At 38.5% G+C, this 21,046-nt stretch overlaps 1 protein-coding gene across 2 annotated transcripts in view; it reads right to left on the bottom strand.

The window, feature by feature from the left end:
* nAChRalpha1 (nicotinic acetylcholine receptor alpha1) overlaps window positions 1-20,715 on the bottom strand; it is a 372,458-nt gene extending 351,743 nt beyond the window's left edge. The window contains exons 1-2 of one of the 2 annotated variants that reach the window (XM_074103993.1): window positions 20,491-20,715; window positions 20,225-20,364 (exon numbers count right to left, since the gene is read on the bottom strand). The gene's annotated coding sequence lies outside the window, so the exon portion shown is untranslated. Of the gene's footprint in view, window positions 1-20,224 lie in introns of both variants that reach the window. The other variant, XM_074103992.1, reaches the window with a different exon arrangement.
* Window positions 20,716-21,046: the final 331 nt, after the last annotated feature.

Genomic DNA, 21,046 nt, shown 5'->3' with positions numbered 1-21,046 from the left:
GAAAAGGCAGTACCCGCATACAGACACACATACTTTCGCATTTATAATATTAGTACCTATGGATGACACAAAACCCTCTTATGACGGTGAAATAAACTTTTCTCTCGGATCTTAAAATTAGGGCAAGCGAATGTAATAATCTAATGATTCTACAAACTTGGCTTCCGCCGGGGGCTTGTCGGCTAATTATTCCGGTGAAAACAAACAATTGAGACAGTATCCTATGACTTTGAGGCTGAATAGTCTTGTTTAATGTGAAAGAGGGAAAATTTGAAATCTTTACCGATTTGAGGCACAAAAGAGGTACAACAGGTATAGATAGGTAGGTATAGGTCAGGTTAGCTTGAAAAAATCCCTTTAAGGGATAAGTTCACCTTTGTACTCTTTTGTTTTGTTATTTTCTTTTTGTATTATTTTTGTGTTTTATGTACATACATACATACATACAATGTATATTTAATGAAAACCGGATAGCTCACATCTTAAATCGAGTTTAGCTCGACATCCATCCCAGCCTAATACGTCCCCATTGCTGGGGCACAGGCCTCCTTTCAGAACAAGAGGGCTTGGGCCATAGTTCCACACGCACCATTGAATTGCTTCGCAGTTTTGTGCTGGTTTCCTCACGATGTTTTCCTTCACCGCATAGCTCGTGGTAAATTTCAATTGTAATACCGCACATGAATTTCGAAAAACTCAGAGGTGCGAGCCGGGGTTTGAACCACTAGGCCACCACGGCTTCGGGTTTTTAGCTCGACTCGTTTAGGGCTAACTCATAGCGTTTCCACTGGGAGCAACGCAACACGGCGGTTGCTGCAGAACGCGCACTGCGTGCCACCCAGCATTAGCGTTAGTGAAACAGCAGGGCTACTACGAAACTCGAAATTCGAAGTTCGTATCGTACCGTCCCTCTCGCTCTCGTATTAAATAGTGTAAGTGTCAGAGGGACCGCACGACACGAACTTCAAGTTTCGAGTTTCGTAGTAGCCCTGCAGGTACAAATTAGTCGGAAACATATCCAACGAAATTCGATTTAAGATGTGAGTTATCCGGATTTATTACATTAAATACCTATAAGTAAGCCTCGCGATAGTTTCATGTTCAAAGGTACAACGTAATTAATCTTTATTGATACCACAAAAACCGTTATGAAAAAGTAGTAGGTACTTTAAGAAGATTTATAAGGTAAGATGAGTGACTTAATTACGACAGAGCGATCTCTTCTAGGCAACTTTTGGAAATAGCAGTCAACACCGCCAACGACTGTTTACTCTTTCGTTCTTTGATAATGTCGATAATAATGATATCTTCGTAAAAACTTCTTTCGTTAGTGTTTGTTAAAACTGGATATAAAGTCAAATCAACATTCACCAAACAAAATCTCTTATTTCTGAACTACTTTAAAACACACTTCAGCTTCTAAGACCCAAAGTTCGGGCCGATAAACTTTTTTCCATGCCTTCAATAGTCCCAAACTCTAATAATAGCCTTTTCAATTTTCAGTACTTCAACTTAATAATTTAATTAAACTCTTATTATGGGGATAACCAAAACTTGTTATCGGAGACTTGGCAAAGCTGAACCCTTGTTTTTCTTGTCTTCTTAATTACTATTTTTCTGTTTTGAAGCTGCCTATTTATTCTATGACGAACAGATGGACTCGACGAGCAGTATTGCGAAAATAATCCTCTCTCTTAGAACCTCAATGAACAAGTTGAACAACAACTTGCCACCTACATGCACCGGTTGCTCGTTGCGCGATATCGGTCTACCTAGTAAGAAGCCTGTCAATACGTCTTCCAGTTCGTGGTTGCCACTAGAAAACTCTTCTCCCCCAGCGATTATCTGTTCTTCTTTGAGCTATGTGACTTCGGTTGCACACTAATTCTGGCGTCAGTCAGTCCACCATTTTGGTTTTCTGTCATTCACATCGGATTGCTGATGGCCGATGGGATCAGAAGGTTCCGAATGGCGTCCGCGGACCGGGAGACGAGCTCTCGGTAGGCCTCCAACAATATGGAGCGGTGGATGCGGAAAGCACATAACCGGTCTGAGTGGAGAACCTTGGGGGAGGCCTATGTCCAGCAGTGGACGTCTTTCGGCTGACATGATGATGAAAATGATGATAACATCGGATTGACGAATATTATTAATCAGTCCGTTAGGCTGAAAGGGTTACATGGTAATTCCGTCGTCATTCAGACCAGGATAAATGGACTGGACTGACGCCAGAATGAGCTTGTAATGTCCGGTTCACATTATTCCAGTGAAACCGTTCCAGTAGCATTATACTGCAGTGCTCGATCGATCTTGTGTAACTCGTTTGGATTATGACCCCGCAATGTATCGTTAATGGCCCGATTTTACTGGAATAATGTGAACCGAACCGATGTCTATGAGTCACTAGTCTTGGCTTGAATTTCTTTATGCCAGATTGTATCGCGCTAAAAAACTCTGAGAAGAAGAAAGAAACTCTTCAAGAAAGAAAGTTTAGTTGGCTCACGCAACCAATTAGAGTAAATCATTAGACCTCTAACTTATTACTTCTAAAATTATCGATCTTCTTTTCAAAGTGAAATCTGTCACCAAACATTGTTTTCAATCTGTTAATCCGCAAGTTTACTTAAGACTGAAAAGCTGGTCGCAAGTTTGATCCGGAAACTTATAAGCTCATTAGTGTTTCGAGGCAAGCTTGTAAACGCTGGAAGTTACGACGTTGTTGCTGTTTTGGTAGAAATTATCAAAAGTTGCAAGTCTTTCAAGTCCTCTATTTAGTATGCTAAGAAAGGCCTTTTCATATTTTGACGTATTTTTATGAGTCATCATCATCAGCATGTCAGCCGAAAGACGTCCACTGCTGGACATAGGCCTCCCCTAAAGCTCTCCACTCAGACTGGTCTAGTGCTTGCCGCATCCACCGCGATCCTGCGATCTTAACCAGGTCGTCGCTCCATCTTGTTGGAGACCTACCGACAGCTCATCTCCCGCTTCGTCTAACACTTTGACGTTCGCGATTGCATTGACCGTCTCTTTCTACCCTTATCTTATGCCGTGTGACAGAATGAAATGGTGAAAATGATTGTAATTTCAAGTGTGTTAGACAATAAAGGCCTCCGTGTGTTGTTGTTGTGGCAATTTTAGGACTTGAAATTTTACCTTCTTCCTGTAGACAAAAAGTTCTGATATTTGCTACATTCCTTTTTAGTTGCAAAATAGTATCACAAGATGACCGCCGCTACAAAATGACGGAAATATGTATTCCGCCATTTTGTACAACTCCTTCGACATAGATATCAAATAAATAAGCTTGACTGGTAGAAGAGTAATGTTTTGAAAAAAAAAATGAAAATCCGATATGGCCGCCAGAAAAGTAACGGATCAGTTTTTTTTTTCTGTTTGAGTCAGTAATACCAAGTAATACTCTAAACAGTGTGAATTCCTAGGGTGATATTTTTAAATTTACAGTGTATTACTAGAATTTAAGTGCATCGTTCACTGTTTTATAGCCGACTGGTCGGGGACCCGAGAGACGTTTTGAAATGCAGTCCGTAAAATAAAGACGTTTTAGTCTGCGAATAATGCAATAGCTTTCCAATAATCGTGAAGAAAGAAATGGCGTTAGTACATCATGAATTCATGAATATATAACCTTAAACTAATTAAAGTCTAGTTACACGAAGCTTTCATTAGGCGTGCTAAAACATCAATTAGTTTGTCATTTAGATTATTAGAAAGTATTGGACACGTATTTTTTCATAATTAAAATACCACGTTGATCATCATCATCATTATCATCATGTCAGCCGAAAGACGTCCACTGCTGGACATAGGCCTTCCCCAAGGCTCTCCACTCAGACCGGTCCAATACCACGTTATATATATGTGTATAATTAATATAAGTTTTAGTAAAAATTTAATTTTCAATACAAGCTTTTTTTGCTGACTGTACTTTTTGCCGACTTGCATTGCCACCCGAACTACATTATGTACTATGGTATGATTGGTATGCACCAAATATCAAGTCGATGTCGTTAACCGTTGAAGAGTTCTGCCCTGCGGAGACGATCCTGCCTGGACTACCAGATTAAATTGTATTGACACGCAATTTACATAAGACGAAATTGAAACTCCACTTGCTGAACGAACAAGCATCCTTTGACTAGCCGGCGCGGCGTTGTGTAGCAATAAATGCTTAATAATTCTTTGGACTTGAGCCACGTATTTATATATTTATGCTTATATTTATATTTATACATTCATAATCGTATTCGTATTTTCGTATATTTATTTATTTATATTAAAACTAAAACTCAACTTAATACTGCTATTTAGACACTGCTCTTTCTGTTCTTATTTTGTCAGTTGTAGCTTTAGCTACGGATTACTTTCGATTCAGTGATGTTATTTTTCTGGTTTTTCTGTGCATCTATATTTTCAGTTTGTATTTTCAATACTACTCTTTCTGTTGTGTTCACTTCTCTCTTAAGTTATTTTTATTTATGTTTTGTGATTGTCATATATTCACAGAAAATCAGCGTCGATCTGCGGTGATACATGCTGAGTGGACTCCTTTTAGAGACCACAGTCAACACTGTAATAGGCATTAACATACTTACCTACTATTACATTAAGTAATTTCTGTAAAAATGTTGTTGCATTGTGTGTTTCTAACAAATCTTTCATTCATTCATTCATAAGTATGCTAAATTTCAAGTCAATACGACTACTGGAAGTTGGTTGAATTTAATTTGCAAGATTTGACTGCAGACAGACAGACAACGGGACAGGTGAAACTAAATAAAAGCTTGTAATATCGTGTGCTTATCACGCTAAAAACACGAGTTATATTTACCTCGACGTTTCGACCATAACACAATGACCGTGGTCACGAGTAGACTGAAGTGTGCATGGGGTGTCAAGTCTGCCTAGCAGCGCGCGCGTGATGGGGTGACAAATAAAAATGACCAAGTGCGGGTAGTTCGAGATACGAGTGCTGCCGGTACTATTTGTGATCAAGTGCGGGTAGTTGGAAGGACTCGCGCTGCTAGGCAGGTTTGACTGCGCCTCGTTTCATTAAAACCCTTATTACGTAACAGTTGCATAAACTACGATTGATTGTTCATACTAAAAAGTAACGACTTTTATTTCGAGTTTGAACACTTCGCAGTTACCGTGGATTTGGGAAAACTGAACCTACTATTCACTATCAAACCTACACATAATGAGCTGAGCTTGTTATTACGAGGCTCGCTTAAGTGAACCCACCACAGTTGTCGATTTAATATAATTAGGAGAACATGTGTCTGTCGTGTCATCCGGTGTCAGACACGATGCTAAATAATTAAGCAGATTGATGTTAATGCGAATGTTAATTAATAGAAAATGAGGTGTACTGTACACAGTGTTCAATCGAACAAAGTGATCCATGTACCAGAGTGGAAACCTTTTAATAATCAATTTCATTATGATTTTCTTGACAAAAGTATGGTATGTCAACATGAAATTAGTAGCACAAAGGTTCCACCCCGGTATATGATTTAGTTTGTTCGACTGTACATCGTTGCCCATACCCACTTTTGCATCATCATCATTCCAGCCTATATACGTCCCACTGCTGGGCACAGGCCTCCTCTCAAAATGAGATGCCTTGTGTCGTAATTCCCACACAGGCCCAGTGCGGATTGGAAACTTTACACACACCATGGAACACGCCAGTTTTCCTCACAATATTTTACTTCAAAGTAAAGCTCGTGATAAATTTCAAATGTGATTTCGCACATGAATGTCAAAAAACAGAGATGCGATCCACGATCTACTTGAGAGGCTATATAGGTCAAACTAGGCCACCACCTCTCCAAGTCCAGTCTCTACTCATCCCAAATTTAATTGACGAAATAATCGTCAATGCTAACCTTGTATCGATTACACTGTTTCCGCGGCTCGGTCCCCCGAGCCGGCTCATTTCCTTGCTTCCTGATCGATTCGTGATCGGTAACGAGTCATCCGGTGCTAATTCGCTCGGCTCACAATATATTTCGTTCGGTGTGTGATTGATCGTTGATTGTTTCTGGTTGTATTGTATCGCTCTGTATGGTTGGTTCTGGGGAGGTATAATGGTTTTTTTTTTTTATACGACTGGATGGCAAACGAGCAAGTGGGTCTCCTGATGGTAAGAGATCACCACCGCCCATAAACATCTGCAAACCAGGGGAATTGCAGATGCGTTGCCAACCTAGAGGCCTAAGATGGGATACCTCAAGTGCCAGTAATTTCACCGGCTGTCTTACTCTCCACGCCGAAACATAACAGTGCAAGCACTGCTGCTTCACGGCAGGATTAGCGAGCAAGATGGTGGTTATAGATGAAGTTTGAAAATTATTGCGAGACGTATCCTACCCTAAAGAAAATGAGGGCTACGTGAGTTTCGTTGGTAAAATGAAATCAAAAATGCGTTCGTGGTTTTTATCTGAATACATTTAATTGAATAGTAGATTGTACAACAAGAGCATTAAACGAACCATTCTACCCGAGACTTTTATACGGGCACCCGAGCCGGCAGTTTCTTTTGACTAGTGTGCTATTGCGTGATTTTTCTACAGCAAACAATTTCATTTGACACTGATTTCCCATAGGAATTCTTAATAATTTCATCATAAACATCATTAATGTGGCATGAATAACTGGAGCGGCTTGAAAGATATAACAGCATTTTGGTATTTAACTGTATTATTTGGTTATAATGTTACGTTTGGTTTGGCTTTGCTCATTGTGCTAGGTTAAGTAAGGTTTATTTTATAAAATCTTAGGTACCATAATGTAATATTTCAGTGGTTTAGCTATTTAACCATATACATCTTTTTTATGTAATGGCAGACAAACCAGCAAACGGTTCACCTGATGTTAAGTGATTACCGTCGCCCATAGACATCCGTAGCACCATCAGGACAGCAGATGCGTTGCCGGTCTTGCAAAAAATGGTACACTCGCTTTTTGAAGGTAGCCATATCGTAGTGAGTTGGAAGAACCTTGGCCGCCAAACTGTTCCATAAATTGCATGATCACCGTGAACATCTAAATCCATCTTGCCGTTGTAGCCCGAATTTAATGACTCTATGATAATACAAAAATCTAAACAAAACAGTGACAGGAAACTGAAATTATAAACTACCAGGATCTCATATAATATAATACGAGTATTTCATCAATAGCCGGACCCTCGTCATGTGGCCATACTTTGTATACTGCAGTATGACAGTGCCTCGGAATATTACATCGCCGTTCAACGGATATTGAATATCTGAATTTGAAAATGTAGTGTTAGTCGACCACTTTAGTAGCTATGCGCTCCTGGTAGCCGTAATAAAAATTGCAGATATAATTTTCGGAAAATTGGATATTGGGTTTTATATTTTTGGAAAATTTGAAGTTATGTTTATTTACGAGTATGACTGTAGTTAGTAAGTAACCAAAATAAGTAATAAGGAATATGTGTAGAGTTTTAATAATTGATAAGATATCAGTGGCGTTGAAGAAAATTTTCATAAGGCAACCCAGAAAGTGCGAGAAGTTATGTCGTCGAACGCAATACTGGACTGAACACAACCTTTGCCTATCAGCACTAATGTTACGTCAAAGATTGAAGCAATCCAACGGGAATCGAGTAACTTTTAGGGGCTGTTTCACCATCCATTGATTAGTGTTAACTGGCGGTTAGGTGTGATGCTGTCTCTATTTGTTTTGTTCGAATAGACGGAGACGGCATCACATTTAACCGTCGGTTAACGTTAATCAATGGATGGTGAAACATCCCCTTAATAGCACATTCTGATGGGAAGTCAAAGAAAATGAGAAAAAAGGTTAATTAATGATGTTTTATGAAGTCAACTTGTTCGTAACTGTCAAATGTTGTACTCGTAAAGTGCTTCAATATAATGTTTTCAACTTTAGCGATCACTTATATTATAACTAATATATGTACCGTTTTTGGCAAACTTAAAACCTAAAATTGCTAAATGTGGCTACGAAGCGGTAACGTTTCGTGTGCTCTGCCTACCCCATGTGGGAAAACAGGCGTGATGTTAGTTGTAGTTGTTATAGTGGCTGAATTAGTACTTTATCAATGTCACTATTATGATACTGTATCAGAGTTATCGTTTATGTGAAAATGTGTTAATCTAATTTAGGGTTTGATTGTATGTCTTTAAAAGCGTTGACCAGTGCCAGTACATTACATTCTGTATTATTGATTCGCTGCATTCGCAGAACAGCAGGAACTTTTAAATTCAGCAGTATGCCAAAGTGCAATAGTTATTGTTTGAAACTCCCTAAGTATCGAAGTTGAACAGTTTATTTAGTTCAATGTACTGAACTATGCGATATAACATGGACTTAATTTAAAAGTTTAGTTTATTTTATGAAAAAACCATTCACAAGTGCCAAGAGACAACATGGACACAGTTTTACAGATTTTTTTTCAAATAACACTTAAAATTAATCATGAGCACTTCGGTGAAAGAAAACATAATCAGTAAACCTGTGAAGCAATTCAATGATGTGTGAAATGCCCCGTCCTCACTGGACCTGTGTGAGAACTAAAGCGCAAGCTCTATCAATCTGAGAGGAGCCTCGTGCCCAGGAATGCGGCATTGTATTCGTCGGCAGCGTTTCGTCGGGCAGTCGCGCGAGCAGAGCGTTGGCGCGTAGTGAGCGTCTTGCAGTAGCCGCCGAGTCGCGTGCTCCTGTCAAGAAGGGCTACGAAATAGCCCGAAACATGTCGAACTGAACTCGATTTAAGACGTGAGTTATCCGTTACAATATCATTTAATATGAGTGAGTCTCACGGTAGTTTCATGTTCAAAATCAGGCGTTACTTTGCGGAGATCCATCAATGAACTAAAATAATTTCTTTGCTCACCCGCGACCTTATGATAGCTAAGTTTATGTAAGACCTTGCCTTGCTACGGCTTGGGTCTAATTTCAGCAATAACAGTTAGGATTAATAAAACACGCCTTTACAGTAAATAAATAAAAATTTGAGGTAGTTTTATAATTGCGACGATAAAAATGTATTAATATTTTGTGGGTAGTTTTGTTCAAGAAAAAATGTAGTTGGGTACTTAGGGAGTTACAGTGACAAATTAAAACGTTTATTGTGGTTTGTAAGTCTAACATCTGGTAGCCTACATCTGGTTCTGTTGTGTTGCTCTGAAGATGAGCTGTGGTTGAGTTAGAAACGCGTCAGTGTACTGTGGTGGTGGTGATAGATGGGTTTGTGTGATTTGTGTGCGTTTTTACAGTGTGGAGGTGGAGGCCACTGCATGAACGCACATATCTTACATAAACTTGGCTATCATACGGTCGCGGGTGAGCAAAGAAATTCTTTTAGTTCATTAATTTCTAATCCTAGGTCGAAAACTAGATAGGACTATACTCTGTCAAAGAGTGTAGCGATTTAAGATAAAAAAAAATATGTCGTAAACAATAAAACGATGAAATCGATCGCGAGATTCTGATTTGCGCCGCATGCAATTCGGTTCGAGATTTCAAGTCAAAAACAACAATGTGCAGAAAAAATACGTTTATTAAAGGTCGGGCTGAAAATGAAAACATCTTAAACGAAACCCAGCAAACGCCATAACATCGGGCCGCCTAACCAAAACTTGTCGAGAATAGATGGGGAAAAAATTCGTCACAACAGAGGGTGGGTGGGGGTTCAATAAATATTCAAATAAAGACCCTACCCCCCGTCCAGGCTCTACAAACTTCCTAACTAGAAATGTTTCATGAACGGTGAATTTAGAATGATACCAAGTAAAATCTTATGTGAACGAGCCAAAGTTCAATTTGGCGCGGAAAAGTGTTTGTTTATTTACGCACTGATTACGCTTCTGCGCTTAGGGTGTGCGGTCAATTTTTGAAATTAGTATTTTAATTGAAAGCTTCTTTAATATTAATTTGTTTTACTTTAGTAAAGTGGGCGGCGTCACTTATCATAAATCCGGTCAATTATCAGAGATTTTAGAGATTAGTTGTTTTTGAATTTCGGTGTATTATTTTTTTGACGATATATTTTTTATACTTATTCGATCTATTGTCAACATGTTGTACTACTGTAACTAACTACTAAAGAATATACAGTTTTAAAGACTGAATTCAGATACTTAAAATTGCCAGACATGAAAATGGGCACTAAGTAAGAAGGGTTTTTAGCTTTTAGCTCTACTAGTCGGCAGCTAAGGCAAACTGGAGGCCGGGTGGGTTATAATTATCTGTGAATGAGTGTATAAGTGTATGTATATAGATGTCCCCCAAAAGTCTCAGGTTGCGATGACTAACTACGCTAGTGACACCACAACACCAGCGGACGATGGAGTTAATATTATTATTATTATTTAGCAGCGTAGGACATCCACCAACGAGACGGACAGATGATCTGGTTAAAGCCGCGGGTTCACGGGGGATACAGGCAGCTTCCAACCAGGGTCCAAGTGTTTTCCAAAAGTCCAAGCAGTGGACGTCTTACGGCTGATATGATGATGGCAATGATACCAGGATTTCATAAAACAACATGCCAAACATCTGCTCAAACGTTTGCCCATCATAACTTTGCTACATAACTTCCAAGGTTTGCCTTATGTAGTCTTAATGAGCGTCATAAACGATAGCCTTGTGACTATTTCTTTTACGGTTCAGTCGAATTATCACGGTCATTAAGTTTTCCGAGAATGGGCAGTTATAGGCTTGTTAACAGTGTGATGTTTGGGCAAGCAAGATAGACCTAAGTTCTCTTCACACTTGCGATAATTTATTCAATTAGCAATGCATTGCGGGCTCGCCGAACTTTTTAGTTATGAGAGAAGGACCGAGCGCAGCAATGTAATGTTTGCCTTTGATGAGCATTGTTTTGTCCACGGTCTTTTGATATAGAAGGACTAAAATGTAAAATATTTTCTCAAGCTTTTTCGATTTCGATATTAAAGTATATTCTTTTTTTTTTTTTTTTTATAAATGTCCGACAAATGGACGTGGTACTCACTCACAGATTGATGGCATACATTTTGAGGGTGTTGATAACTAGTAGGTTGAGAACGATATTATAATTGTGCGTATGGAATTGAAGAGTCGTAACTTAACATCGAAAGAAGCGCATGTGAGCAGCAAGTTGGCAATCCAGGTCATAGAAATGATCTAATAAGGTGGTTTGGGGCTTCTTCAACTTTATTGTCAACCGGTTGCAAAAGACCAAAAGAAGAGAGAGAAAGAAAAAGAGAGTGAGAGAAGACATTCATATAATTTTATGAAGTAAATTCGAGTTTTGTTCATCGTACCATGATTTTAACGAAGCTTAGATATTTCGGCACAGTTGCATGCGCCATGATCACTGGAGCTTCGTTAGAATCAAGGTACGCGGAACAAAATCGACTTTTTATTTGATTCATAGAATTAGTAATGACCACCATAGTCTAAAATATTGTGACATTCATATAAATTTAAACAAGGGCCTGGATAGACAGAGGGGCAAATTATTCAATAAAGGTTCCTTTTTTAGGGTTCTGGAGCCAAAATGGCAAAGACGGAACCCTTATAGTTTCGCCATGTCTGTCTGTCTGCTGTCTGTCAATGCTAGAAAGCTGTAATTTTGCACGGATATATGTGTAGACTATGCAGACAAAATGGGACAATTAAAAATTAAAAAAAAAATTTTTAGGGTACCTCCCATAGACGTAAAGTGGGGGTGATTTTTTTTTCTCGTCCAACCCTATAGTGTAGGGTATCGTTGGATAGGTCTTTTAAAACCATTAGGGGTTTTCTGAGACAATTTTTCGATTCAGCTTTATGTTTACGAAATATTCAACTTTAAAGTGCAAATTTTCATTAAAATCGAGCGTCCCTTAAATCTCTTAAGTCCAAACCGGTGGGTGGAAAAATTTGAAAAAATTCAGGATGGTAGTAAGTATATCAAACTCTTAAGGAAAACTATAACGGCTAAGTTTGCTTGAGAATTATTAGTAGTTTGAGAGTAAATAGCAGCCTAAGGTATAAAATATACCTAAACTATGGAAGATTCCGTATAAAATACGAAATCCTTAGAAAAATATTACTTATTTTTTTCGTAATGGCTACGGAACCCTATTTCGGGCGTGTCCGACACGCTCTTGGCCGGTTTTATTTCTCTTGAAACTTATTTTTTTATCTTATACTTAGCTAAACAGAAAACTAAATAATTAATACGTAAGTAATTTTATACTTAGTTCGAAGTTCCCTCCGACAGTCCGCCTCAGTGCGAAGCTGGTCGATTCTAAGATGTTATGGTTGGATATGTTATGGACTGATCCTTAGCATAATTTCACAAAGCATCAAAGCAAGCTACCATGAAAATTCAGACACCCGTTGAACACTTGCTCAACGTATATCAGTTTGACGTGTTTAATATTTTTACAGTAAAACTGAACCTGCTGTAAACTTGTCCTTCGTTCTTTCTGTTAAAAGGTTTCCTAGAAGAGATCGCTCTTAGTCAAAGTCAAATTTAAAATATCTTTATTCAATTTAGAATAAAACAAGCACTTATGAATGTCAAAAAAAAATCTACCACCGGTTCGGAAAAACCTCTGTTGAGAAGAATCCGGTAAGAAACTCAACGAGATAAGTATATTTTTTTAAACAGATTTACAATATTATTAAATGATATCTATACATCACAAGTATTTAACACAACTTTATTTTTAACACAAAAGGTTCGCTATTTGAAGGGATCTTTAATGCGGATCGGAATTATTTCCAAATAGCCCTGTCCATGATATAATCATTAACTTTATAATACGCCTTAGATATTAATGTCTTCTTGACAATAGATCTCAATTTTGTATCTGTTTCATTTATAATATTTTTTGTGAATTTTATTATAAAAACGTATGCAATTTCCCAGAAACGACTTTTACGACTTAAGCGATAAGACCGCCTATTGCTTACTACCTTACACGTGTACCTGTTTTCTGTATCATATTTCTGATGTGCCGAAGGCACAACCTTTTTTATGTGAATTTATGTTTTTATACATTTTTTACCAATTTTGAATAATTTTGTGTTCTATTTGTCAGTCTTATTAAAGATACGTACCAGTTAACACGAGTTTTGAATTAAGTAGACTCCTGCGAGTAGACCCTTAAGGCCCAGTTTTAGCCCTTAAGGCACCAGACCGTAACATCTGATGTACAATAAAGATTCATTGTATTGTATTGTATTGCGATTACGGTCAACGCTGTGTTAGTCTAAGCTCTTAACTCGTCTGGATCAGCGATTTGTAAGCGTTCAGATCGACGTCTCGGACCCCTATTTATTCATAACTCGGGCTGACTTAACAATATGCAAGATACAGCTTGCTCATATTTGAAAGCTTGCAGTTTATCGGGGTCTCTTTTAGAAGGACCAATTTCTACTCTCTATATACTCAGCGGGTATAGGGATTGAACTGCGTTTGAATATATTTTAATAGGTATGTAGGTATTAGTTCTGTTAGTATACAATTTAGACATATCATTGTCATCATCAACAGCCGGTAGTCTGAGTTTTTTTTCATATTTTAAATATGGCGCGTGTAAAATGCAAAGTTGCTGCAGAACTATTTAAAAAAAATTGAATACTGATATTTGATAATACAATTATGCTAGCTGTTGCCCGCACCTCAGTCCGCGTAGAAGTATGATTAATAGTTTACATCCTATTCTCAGCCCTACCGAATATACGCAAAAAAATACATAAATATCGGTCAAACCGTTTCGAAGGAGTTTGGTCACAAACATTTTGACCCGAGAATTTTATATTAGAACATTATATTTCAAGCTATCAAAAGCGGCTACATATGGTTACGTAGACTTTTGACCTTACACATTCAATATCATACTTACCACGCTTTCAACGTAAAAGTACATCATCTTATTGCTGTATCAATAAATCACACGAATTAATAAAAACTCCGAACACAAAGGCATCATTTATAGACATTCAAACAAATAGGTATTCAGGAGGCAAAATGTATGCTCTCTTGTAAGAAAAATTCAATGAACTGGAAAGATATTCAAAAAATACATTGGACGTGGAATATCTCGTAGACGAAGCTTCATTGATATTAAAAAAGTTTGTCTATTTCGGTATTAAGTTCTCATGTAAATGTGAAATTCTTAATGGGAAATAAATGATCTAAACCTATCTGTGGAATATGTCTGTCATCTTACGAGTATACATGAGTATTACTTATTTTAATCATTAAATATATTAATTTAATCATGTTGTAGTGTGTCACTAAACCTATCGAAGTTGTAAGATAAGTTCAAATAAATTTTGTTTATTTACAATAAAAGGTATATTAGGTACAATAAAATTAAATAAGCTAAAAGTATAATAAACCTAAAAACGGACCCTGCGGCATGGTTTCATTTTCTATTTTTTTATATTATTTTAAGAATTTGAATTATAAGCAGCCGTTACGCTGCCCAAACTTTTCAAGCTTTCCTTCAAACCGTAGTTTTTAAACTAAGCTCAGTGCTGCTGCTGAAGCCTCCCTGCTGCGCTGATCTGAAGGCTAAGTACGACACCAGAGGTAAGAGTTAACAGTGATTCCGGAGGAGCTGAAGACTTCGAGCCAACGGTGCCCGTTACCGACGCCCTAAGATCCTGCCCTGCAGCAGGCGAGGAATTCTCAGGTGAGAGCTTCCTACAGCAGCTATTCTTTCGCGTGCCTTTAATTTTATTTATTAATTTGTCGCGGGACGCCATATTTTGCTTCCGGCACGTTCCTTCACCATCCCGACTTTCCTCTCGTTGCTCTTTCGAAATTCCTATACAGTCCACTTCCCCTTTCTCGCACATTTTTTGGTACTCGTATATTATGTGGGCTTTCGGGGCGAACGATCGATCTAGCTTAACTGTATATCTGGAAAAGCGTATGTTCTCAAATCATAATGGTTTTTAGCAAAAAGTTATAATAATTTACAATCAGAAATAATGATATCCGCAGTAGAACTAAGGTTACTGACATAGCCCGAAGAATTGCGAAACTGAAGTGGCAGTGGGCGGGGCACATTGCTCGCAGGACTGATGGCTGATGGGGTCAGAAGGTTCTCGAATGGCGTCCGCGGACCGGGAGACGAGCTGTCGGTAGGCCTCCAACAAGATGGAGCGACGACCTGGTTAAGGTCGCGGGATCACGTTGGATGTGGAAAGCACAAGACCGGTCTGAGTGGAGAGCCTTGGGGGAGGCCTATGTCCAGCAGTGGACGACTTTCGGCTGACATGATGATGATGATGATAAAGTTCAATAATTTCGATAGCTCTGTCACCAGCGTAGTGATCCAGCGATAAAAGAATTTGACTAATAAACTATGTAGAAGTCTACAGTTCATCTTGGTTAGACACGACTTCGTAAAAAAAATGTATAAGAACCATCGCTAGAAAACCTGCTTTGAAATAAAAAAAAACGTATCAAATCGGTTCACTCGTTTAAGAGCTACGGTCCACAGACAGACACACATAGCGGTCAAACTCTTTTTGCGTCGGGAGTTAAAAATTTAAAGATGTTTACTGTTAAGATAGTGATCACCACCCGGACCTTACATCGTCTTCGGTATATTTTGGTTAATTTTTTTTTGTGTTATTGCAACTCGACTACCACCGACTTTGTCACTTCAAAGTTCAATATCTCAAAAACGACTGAACCGATTTTGATGAAACATGTCCAAGAACCATCGCTAAAAACCCTGGTTAAAAATAAAAAAAACCGCATTCAAATCGGCCCGGTTTAAGTGCTATGGTGCCACAGACAGACAGACACACATAGCGGTAAAATTTATAACCCCCCTCTTATTGCGTCGGGGCTTAAAAACTGAGCCATAGTAATATGATAATTTTTGACTACATCAAAAGTGAACGTTTTAATCTGTTAGTACCTACTCGTACTTTATATTTATAGAAATAAACTCGGATAACTCACGTCTTAAATCGAGCTTAGCTCAACAAATTTCGGGCAAATTCGTAGCTCTTCTTCTAGGTGCAACTCGACTCGACATTATTATTAAATTAAAAACAAATACTTAGCTACTCACAACTAGTTACTTAAAACTTCCCCTGCTCGTATGTATTCCTCGTCACACAAACCACCAACAGTGTAATACGTATATGTAAAAACTACTACACTAGTTACTGTAGTGTGAAAATAGGTAGCAAGCCACTGCATAGTGTGCCTCCGTATTCCACGCACTCTTGTACCTCGAATTTGTTTTTAGCTTTTAGCTTTGAAATGCAAACGCGTGGCTTGAAATTTCAACTACATTTTTCATCATTTCAGCAGAGCAGTGTAATTTAGGTATTTTCTGTTTTAGCTCTTGTTTTGTGTAAAGGGAAAAAAATATGCAGAAAAGTGCTTTAGATTCTAACATCCCTAAGTAACGCAAAATGCTTCAATTAGATAAACATTTACCTGGAATGTCTTCTACTTGATATTTATGTTTTTGTATGATGTATTATCTGTTGGTGATCTTTAATAAATAAATAAATAGAGTTCACTTTTGTTTGCCCGAATTTTGTTTGCCATATGTATCGTTTTGCATAATATTCACTTGTCATAAATTCAGAACTGGAGGAGGGTAAACGAAAACACGGCGGACAGCTCCTTTGATTCAAAGATGTGCAGATGCGACATATGAAAAGGTGTAGCATCGAGCCATCGCGATGGAAAGATTTGGCAGCACAGCGACTTGAATGGCGCAAGACTGCAGAGGCAAGTTCGCGAGTTTGAGGAACAGCGTACAGCCAACTTCGATGCTAAACGCGACCTGCTGCCGTTTAGTATAATTACGTGGACGGTGTGCTTACGTGCCCACAATGCGGACGTATGTTCACAGCTAAGATAGACTATGTAAGCCATTTTAGAGCGCATGAGCGCCAAGCAAATAATTAGGAGTCGAAGTGGTCGGATCATCATCAACACTTGTCATAAACTAATTTATTTCTGAAAGAATATTTATTTCAGAATAGCTATCAAACTATCTTTACCTAACCTACTGCATTCTATAGACGTGGCGTCACACGGAACTTAACAGCACTGGCTAGGTATATTATCTGAACTATATCTTCATCATTTTTTGTTTAATTGATGATATAATTCCTTCTTTCTTTGGAAATCATACTGACTACCGACTTATCATAGCATAGTTCTGAAGAAAGGTCGGGTCAGGAGTAGTCATGAACCTTTCTTTACCGTGGTACCATCAGATAGTACGACTGATGGTACCACGGTGTTTTATTTTTGCCATAGTACCTTTAAATAAATGGAACCACGAAGGTTGATGAATGTAGAGGAAGCGAGAGTTGTATGCCATGATCGTAGCAAGTGGAAGGATGTAGTCTCTGCCTACCCCGTTGGGAAAGGAGGCGTGATTTTATGTTTGTGCTATGTATGTATGTATCATAGCATACGCAATAAAATAACTTAAATTTTATTATATTGATAGATACCCTGTATATATCCTGAGGTGTACAAGTGTAGAGAAATAACATGACAAGCAATAGATCTGTTCTATTGATTGTATAGAAATAGCTCAATTACTTCAACCATTAATAAAACTGATAAGCATAGATTGCTGTACCCATGTTCACGAGCTATCGAGGCACTTGCCCATAAACTTACCATCTTTTGAGTATTAGTGACCTTGATATAAGTAAATACTAGCTATAAACTAAACTAAACTTAGCTTTAAAAAGAAGAACAGTGGACATATGCCAAACAACAAAAACAAGGTGTTTAATCTGTATTTTCGATTCGAAATTAATCCAAAATTTGAAAATCAGTAATCAGTAAACAGTCATTTATTTGCTCAAACATGGTACAAAGATGGTTTACATACAATATAGTGCGACATGTTTTGTCAGAAAGAAAGAAAATTAAATTAGAGAAAATGAATTGAAGAAAATGGAATTGCAATGATGTTTCAAATCTCTATCTTAAACTGTTTTGCCTCTAATTAGCTTAGCACCAGGGATGACGCGGGGCGGTTTATTTGACTGATTGTATATTTGTCTGACCTTTGTGTTTTAATTTTAATAATTTGACATGTAAAATGTTTTACATTTATTAAATAAGTCCGTATTAGCATAAATATAACTATGTTTCCTGTATTTGGAAAGAAAATTGCTACTTTTGTTACTACGGAATTTAATATTAATTTTATGATGGCACAATTAACACACAAATAAATGTATTATTAAACATTTTTTTGTTATAATTTACTATTTTACGCACAATAAGAGCAATAACTTGCTTTGATGTTATGTTAATTCTCCATTCTAAGAAATAATGATGTAATATTAAAATGAAAAAAAGACGAAGTAGGTACTTAACTAATATTTGATTTTGTATAGTTTCACGTTATAGTTATACAAGGGCTTGTACACATTTCTAATCTAAACATTTTCTGCGCACTTTTAGCGCGCTTTAATTAATTATGTGTTCTTAAGTGAGATATTTAGACCAAAAATATGGTTTAAAATGATGTTAACAGTTTTGAGATTAGGTTTGAATCTCTATTCAATAATTAAAACATCATTATTTCATAAAATAATAATGTTTTTTCACTTCTCATTCTCTAAAAGTAGGTCAATATAGCCTTACGAGGCGGGAGTCAAGTGAGTACTTTAGTCCCTAGGGAGTAAAAGTAATTATTTTTTTAATTTACTACGTCTGACTTAGATAAACTCAAACAGCATAAGATTGTGTGTGGACCATTTTCATGACGAAGATGTTACGTTCTTAATGAACGTTCCGCATAGAAGGTGGCGCCATTCTTTTTAATCCAGTTGGTGTATGGACCATTTTGCCGTATCTGTGTCTGGTTGGAAAAAATACTTACCGCGAAAACGATTAAAATAAATTGATTATTCTCACAATGTCGTCAAGTGATAGTGAAAATTATGATGTCAAGCAAAGGGCAAAAGACATAATTGATAATATTTTGCCAGTGAAATCTAGAAAGATTTATTTTAAAACCTATGAAAGTTTTATGGACTGGAGGAATAAGAAACGCATTAATTCTTTCACATAAAGCGTTTTCTCGCAATCGAAGTGAAAAATAGAGTTTTCACCTCGAGACTAAAATTCAATATAAACCCTCGGATAAATAGACACCCTCGCTAAAGCTCGTGTGGTTAACCACCTCGGGTATATATTGGCTTATTTTAGTCTCTCTATAAAAAATATACTATTATTTATTCAAAGTGCAGTGCCATTTGAATTTGAACGTAGTGACACTTTTCTGGTAGCCTGATGGGTTATAGTGTTTTTAAACCATACAATTTATTTTCCATTAGTCTTAGCCCGCGAGGCCAGTGATGTGAATTATTTATGTGTCCAGAAACGAGACGTTTAGAAAAAATGTGGTAGCAATAAATAGTTCAGACGTTAGATTTCATTACAATCTAGGATACAATGATGTTTTACATTATAAAGGTGCAGTAATTATGTGAGCTAAAACCTATTTTGGTTTTAGGTAACCGAAGTGCTATTTTGCTTTTCTAAAACGTACAATTTACTGCCCCAGCAATCTATGAGCTTCATTCAGTTCAGAAACATGGTAAATATTAACAGATTTAAGGTTATGAATAAGTAGGTAAATACACTAATATTTTCTGCAGAAAAGCGTTTTTAAACCATATAATTCTCGTCCCAGCAGTTCTAAAGCACCCGGCTACTAACCTTTGCTATTTATCAAAAATAATTGTTTTAAATGTAAGATACAGATATGAGGTTAGGTTTGATTCTCCATTCTAAGACATAATGATGTATTGAATTGAAAGGGTGCAGTATTTCTGCTTCTGCTTGCCTGGTGAGTTAAATACGTTTCTAATCCATACAATTTCTGCCCTACCACTCTGAATCCGCGCAGTCAGAGATCTTAGTTATTTATGCATGCAGAAACGAAATATTAATACAAAAATGTGGCTTTAGTTGCTAATAACTGTTTTGAGGTTAGGTTTGATTCTCTATTCTAAGGCATGGTGATTAACGATGAGTTGAACAGATTAGGTGCTGTAATGTTTAAAACAGTGTAATTTCAGGTTTCAGTTGCTGGGTAGCTGGCCCATACAACTTCTGCCCCAACAGTCCAAGCGGTCTTTAATATTTATATGTCAAAGCTGGCCTGTTTGGTAATTGGCAAGGAATTATTTATGTACTCACAGTGTAGCGCAAAGGCACATAGCCGAGAGCGCACGCGACCTCGCCCGCCGCTCGGCCGCCGCGCCGCGCTACCGCCGCATGCCGCCGAGCGCGCCCGGCCGCGCGCCGCGACTCCAACTGATTCGCCACGCACAGTCCGACTGCAGACAATCCACAAGACCGCATCACAAATACGACCACCATCCCATCCTTAAGGACTACGCTAGCGGATCCCGCGCTGTCGCATTGCAGAACCATGGAAGTTTCAGGGCACACACGATACTCACATTAGCATGCCAGCGTCCGCCTTGGTTATCAACTAGTGTTAACGTAAACAATCGAACACACGGTCATGTTGCGGCCGGCGCGGTTACATGCCGGATGGCGGCGCGCGGCCGGACGGCGAGCCCCGGCCTCCGGGGCAGCTGCCGCAGCGTGTGCGGCGTCGCTAAATGAGCCGATCAGGCGCGCGGCGGAAGTATCGCAACCGACACGCGCGTCGTCGCCACTGCAACCCGCCACTGAGGCGGGGCGGCCCGGGACACTGCCCCCCGCGTCCCGCGCCGCCGCGCGCGCGCGTCAAACATGTGCCCGGACCCACCAGCCTACACCAAAGGGTTGTCGGCAAAGGGAAATTGCTACTATCGCCTTTTTGCACGCGACAATTGCCCGTTGGCTTTGAGTTCGCCGCTTCGCTTGAAACGCTTGATATTTCAGTGCATTTGATTCATTCGGTCGGGCATGGGAGTTGGCGCTTCGGCCGAGGCCGGTCGGGGTTATGTAACGCGCGGTGCCATGGTTATACAGACGCAGCGCCTGTCGGGAAGCTCCTAACGCAGCCCT

The sequence above is a fragment of the Choristoneura fumiferana genome, chromosome 21 (assembly GCF_025370935.1).
Source record: "Choristoneura fumiferana chromosome 21, NRCan_CFum_1, whole genome shotgun sequence".
Taxonomy (NCBI): domain Eukaryota; kingdom Metazoa; phylum Arthropoda; class Insecta; order Lepidoptera; family Tortricidae; genus Choristoneura; species Choristoneura fumiferana.
This window is presented reverse-complemented; position numbering and strand designations above follow the sequence as displayed.